We start from the raw sequence: 6343 nt of genomic DNA, 5'->3' as shown, positions 1-6343 counted from the left end.
ATTTTGGCCAGGTGAGGTCGGACCAGGGATCAACAGAGACAAGAAAAGATTTGGACGTTTCATACACAAGCTTGGTGGAAGGTTGTATGGAGTTACAAATACTGGCCAGCATGAGTATGGAGTTGATCTACCCCCAAATGGATTAAATCCATCTGTACATAGACCGAGTCTAACATTTCGCACTTCCATTGCGAAGTTCTGATGAGTACGATCAAAGTGCTTCCAAGCTTCAGCGTCAACAGGATGCGTGATCTTGTTTTCATCGTGTCAAACTTTATTTGCATGCCATCTCATGTGTTTAGCTGTCCTTGAAGACATATACAATCGCTGCAATCTAGGAGTGATAGGAAAGTAGCAGAGCGACTTGTATGAAACTTCCTTTGATCTCGTGCTACCATTGCCTCTTGTCTTTGGCTTGAACCGAGGATGCCCACATGACGGGCATGATATGTCATTTTCCTGCTCCTTGAAATACAACATGCAGTGATTTGGACAAGCATCAATCTTTTTGTAACCCATACCTAGAGCGTTGACCATAACTTTCGCACGATAGAAATTTTGTGGCAATTTCTCATCTTTAGGCAACATACTCTTCACAATCATGCACAAACGGTCAAAACATGATTGACTCAAATTATACTCGGACTTCAAATTCATTAGTTGAAGAACTGCAGACAAGATAGTGTGACTCTCACAACCGTTCCAAAGTGGCTCATCAGCATCTCTAAGTAAATCATAAAATCTACTAGCTACATCGTTTGGTGATTCTTCATCTACGACAGTTCTTACATCACTAGAACTCATAGCAGAACCCAGTTCTGTTCCTGCAGCATCAAATATCAAATTCGTATATGGATTATCGTGCACCACATTCACCCGTGCATCAAAATCGTTTCTAAATTCTTTTCCATGAAACGTCCAATTCTGATAATCACTCACAAAACCCTTCCTGTATAGGTGATGTCTAACGCCATGAGGTTCTACAAATCGATTATTCTTACAAATCTTGCAGAGACACCTAATCCGACCTGTGGGATCTACCGTACTGACACTTGCCGTTGCAAATTCAATAAAACTGTCGATACCATCCATATATTCATGCGATAACTCATTGTCCACTATCCTACGGTACATCCATTCACGGTTTGCAGTCATTCTGTCGTATGATGTTACGAATAGTATCCTAACTAGTTAAAAGAGAACCATCAGAATGCTATGATGAAGAAAATATCAAATTTATCATGCAATATATGATGTCATACAATCACAAGAATTATGATGCATGCATTGATAACTTAATATTTTCATGTGCAAACTATTCATGACACGATACATTCATTTGAAGCATGCTTTCAGTATACAATTTCACATGGAAGACATAATCAAATTGAAAGTAACTACATGTAAGCATGGATACAATCACATCAAACATTGCAATACATCGAAATAATTCATATCAAACAAATGTCAAACATGTACCTGCAGCAAACACACTTCAATATCCCACTAACTACTACCATGCATAGCATGGACTCCGTACTCCAAAAATAAGAACACTTCCATATTCATACATTAAAATCATGCTCAGCATGATCTCCGAACTCCAACAAAGCAGTCCTAGATATCAACAACTAAGTGAGTGTGTGAACAATAAAATGTTACATTCAATAAATTAAATAACATGTGATGCGCTTGCATCACTTACTCACCACGGGTATTTACCCGATTTGCATTGTTTTTGTTACTTACTTACCACGGGTGGCAGGGCACAAGCGAGTTCCGTTGAGAAATCTGCAAAAAACACTGTGTTAAAATGAATATTGAAGCTAATTAGGGAAACACAAACACTTATGCAATGCAAAAAACAACTAAACTGTTGATGATATATCTAATGATGAAATGCGATGAAATAAAGTGAAAAAGAAGCATTGAACATCATGGAAAAAATGAATTAAGAAGCAATTCACATGTGGAGGGATTGTGATTTCTACCCTGACATAACAATTGATACCTTATCGCATAGGTCTCTTATAAAAATCAGCAGTGACAAGGATGAGTTTGAAATGCATGACCAAATTATATAGAATTATAGAAAAGTCCTTATTTCTAACTTGTGTTTTAATGTTCTGATATCCATGATATATTTAACTTGAAAGCAAAGTTACAATATTAGCAAATTGATGTGGTTTCTGATCCTCGATTTCAAATACCTACTCTACCTGATTTGTATCAAAAGTTGGTTACAAGTGGAAAGTCAGAAAGTTATGTCATACTAACTAGATTATTTTATTTTGTATTGACATTACTAGTTTCTATAATCACTACAGAATGAGCATTTTCAGTGATGAAGCATGTAAGATGAAAATTCGTAACAAAATGGATGACGATTTTCTTGCTGACTATATGACATTCTACATCGAACGAGAATATACTATGACTTTAGTTATAGATGACTTTTATGAAAAAAAAAACAGCGTAACCAGGAAGAATAGAATTCCTATCTTTTTCGATAGGAGTTTAGAAACCAGGAATTTGGGTAATTAAAGATTGGAAAACAAATTTCAAATAATGAATCAATAACATCCCAATCACACATAGTCATGGAATGGCATTTCTAGTACCGAAATCTTATGCAATCCAAAACCTCTAAATCTGCAACTATTGTTTTGAAAGAAAAATATAACAAACTTTTTTGAAAGTTCCTCGATCACTTTCACATTGCACACATGGCAAAACCATGATGCTCAGCACATCACTTGCAGTTAGCAAATTCCACTGATCAAAAAACACCCAAAAGCACTTGAACCGTGTAAATAGGAAAAGCCTAATGCAGATCATATTACTCAATTATGACTTTCTTGGAAGTATGGACTGAAGAAGGTCTACTAGAAATAAAATGACTGGTGGATCAACTTTCTCATCTAGACCATTCAACTCTCTACATGGATATCCACCTGACAAGGAATGCATCGGTCAACCTTTCTTTATAAAATGAAAGTATTCAGAGCAACCAAATTTGCTCATAGATGTGAGAAGACAAAACCAAATTTGTGAAATGATCGCCTGACTAACTTTTAATCACCTAAACCGGACAAAACCATCAGAATGGATAAACACAACAAGGTCATCAGAAAAGAGGTGAAACAAAGAGGCAAGAACAGGACAGGGTTTCTCACAGCAGGAAAGGAAAGGAATGGGTCATTGGATTTCGTACAGTTGGAGATAGGCACACAACTAGGTACTAATAGCTGAAAGAAATTGCTTTGATTTGAAAAATTACGGCAAGAAACGTGAACGCGCTTACCTCTATCAATGGCTCTGGTCGTGGCCTTTTAATTCCCACCTTCCTCCAAAACTCGTCTTCAATACCCACAAAAAACTAACGCTTTCTTCAATTACCACCACAAAATCGCAGGCCGTCCCTTCCTGAAAAAAATCAAGACATTTAGGGATTAAAAACGATGAAATATCTTAAAATCTTTCTCTTAAGGAGAAATCTCCAGAAAAAATCACAAGGATATTCTAGTTGTTTCAAGTACTGCTCTCCGAAAAAGGGACAAGGAAGAAAAATCTATGAAGAAAATAGTCAGGCCTGAGTATGCAGATGAGGAATCAGAGGCTGCAGATGAGGAATCGGAGGAAGAAGAAGAAGAAGAAGAAGAAGAAGAAGAAGAAGAAGAAGAAGAAGAAGAAGAAGATGCAAGTGATTACCTGCGCGTCGCCGGGCGGTGGCGGGAGGCTGACGGGGAGCGGCAGCTGGCGAGCGGTGGACGGCTGGCGAGCGGCGGCGGCCGGGCGGTGGCGAGAGCCGACGGGCGGCGGGAGGGAGAGGGCGGCAGGCGGGAGCAAGACAGCGAAACAGGAAAAAGAGAAAGAGGGATGGGATTAGGGATTTACGCGACATTTAGCGACGGAAAAATTCCGTCGCTAAGCCGTCGTAAATCAAAATACCAAAAAAGCGACGGAATATATTCTGTCGCTACGCCGTCGCTAATTAGCGACGACAGAGTTTCCTCTCTAAATCCATCGCTAAAATGGTGTTCTTGTAATAAAAATTAGCGACAAAAAATTGCAGTCGCTAATCCGTCGCTAAGTAGCGACAGATTAGCGATAAAAGTTGTTTCCTTGCTAATCCGTCGCGAATTAGCGACAGATTGTATCTCTAGCTAATCTGTCGCTAATTAGCGACAGAAAAAATCCGTCGCAAATTTCCGTCGCTAATTAACAATTTTCTTGTAGTGCCCCCATGAAGACACACTGTAGCAAACATTTCGTGTTCGGGAGTCCGAATGAGCGCCATGTATATAAGCATGTGGGCCTCGTATCCCTGTATGTGTCGGCATCAGTTAGCATCGTAGTTCGGTGTGGTTGCGAAGACTTAAGTACCCTTTCTCGCCATTCTTGACATAAAACGATGATTCTAGAAAAGGACAAAAATATCCTTCATCCAGAAAAGAGAGGATGATCTTAACTCTTTAAAGTCCAAACATTCTGTTTTCGCCCTAAGTAGTAAACTTCTCTTCTGTAACAGGAGCTCCTTACAATATTTTGCCCTAAACGTTATGAATCACCCTTTGACAATGCACCATCTCCTATAATAGAAGTTCCCTTTGATGACACACCCTTTGGCGTCGTTTGTTGCCATCAGAGTGCCCTTTGTCATCGTCTGTTGCCGTCAGAGCACCCTTTGTCGTCGTCTATTACCGTTGAAGCACTCTTTGTCATCGTCTGCTTGTGAGAAATAGTTGAACTATCAGAGGAATTGACATTTTGTCTATTGTTCATCATGATATCAGGGTGCAAGTGTCAAACTGAGTAAACAGAGAATAGCGATTGCTACCCACACGTTTTGGATCACCCTTTGGCGATGCACCATCTGCTGTAACAGAGGCTCCGATTGATGATGCACCTTTTGCCGTCATCTACTACCGTCGGAGCACCCTTTGTTGCCGTCTGCTGTCATCGGAGCACCCTTTGTCATCATTTGCTGCCGCCAGAGCACCATTTTCCATCGCCGTCGTCTATTATCGTCGGAGCACCCTTTGTCGTTGTCTGTTCGTGAGAAATAGTTGAACTATAAGAAAAATCAATATTTTGTCTATTGTTCATCATGAAACAAATATGCAAACATCGAACTAGGTAGACAAAAAATAGCGATTTACAACAGAGATAATGATGGAATGTCAAACTGAGTAGAGTAGCGATTTATAATAAAAATCAGGTAAGAGAGTAACAATTTACAGTAGAAATCAAATCAGAGAGTAGCAATTTACAGTAGAAATCAGATAAGAGAGTAGCGATTTAAAGTAGAAATCAAATCAGAGAGTAACGATTTACAATAGAAATCAGATAAGAGAGTAGCGATTTACAATATAAGTCAAATTAGAGAGTAACAATTTACAGTAAAAATCAGATCAAAGAGTAGCGATTTACAGTAGAAATCAAATCAGAGAGTAGCAATTTACAGTAGAAATAAGATAAATGAGTAGCGATTTACAATAGAAATCAAATCAGAGAGTAGCGATTTATAGTAAAAAATAAATAAGAGAGTAGCGATTTACAATAGAAATGAAATCAGAGAGTACCGATTTACAATAAAAATTAGATCAAAGAGTAACAATTTACAGTAGAAATCAGATCAGATAGCAGCGATTTACAGTAGAAATCAAATCAGAGAGTAGTGATTTACAGTAAAAATCAGATTAAAGAGTAACGAAGTAGAAATCAAGTCAGAGAATAGCGATTTATAACACAAATCGGATTTTTACTTTAAATCGCTATTCTCTGATTTGATTTCTACTGTAAATCGCTACTCTCTGATCTGATTTCTATTGTAAATCGCTACTCTTTGATTTGATTTCTACTGTAAATCGCTACTCTCTTATCTGATTTCTACTGTAAATCGCTACTCTTTTATATGATTTTTATTGTAAATCGCTACTCTTATATATGTTTTTATTGTAAATCGCTACCCTCTGATTTGATTTCTACTGTAAATTACTACTCTCTGATTTGATTTTTACTGTAAATCATTTTTTTCAATAGAAAGAGAATAAAAAAACTACGACCACTTAGAGAGAAATCTTATTGCTCTTTTTAACAGTTACAAGAGCGAAAGAAAAGAAATAATTTATACAAGGCAAGGGCGACAACCTTAAACCGAAACAAGTTGAGTCTGATCTATAAGAAACCGAGTCTCAAACATAAGTCCAAAAAAAATTTCTTTTAGGGGTGTGCTGCCCCCCATGACTCCCCGCCAAGGTCGCCCCCCCGAACCCCCATCGGGAGAGCTCCCGTACCCCTTTCCTGCAAAGGCAAAAACTTTGAATCAGGCTCCACAACT

Source organism: Nuphar pumila, chromosome 3, assembly GCF_984573655.1.
Source record: "Nuphar pumila chromosome 3, dmNupPumi1.hap1.1, whole genome shotgun sequence".
Lineage (NCBI taxonomy): Eukaryota > Viridiplantae > Streptophyta > Magnoliopsida > Nymphaeales > Nymphaeaceae > Nuphar > Nuphar pumila.
This window is presented reverse-complemented; position numbering follows the sequence as displayed.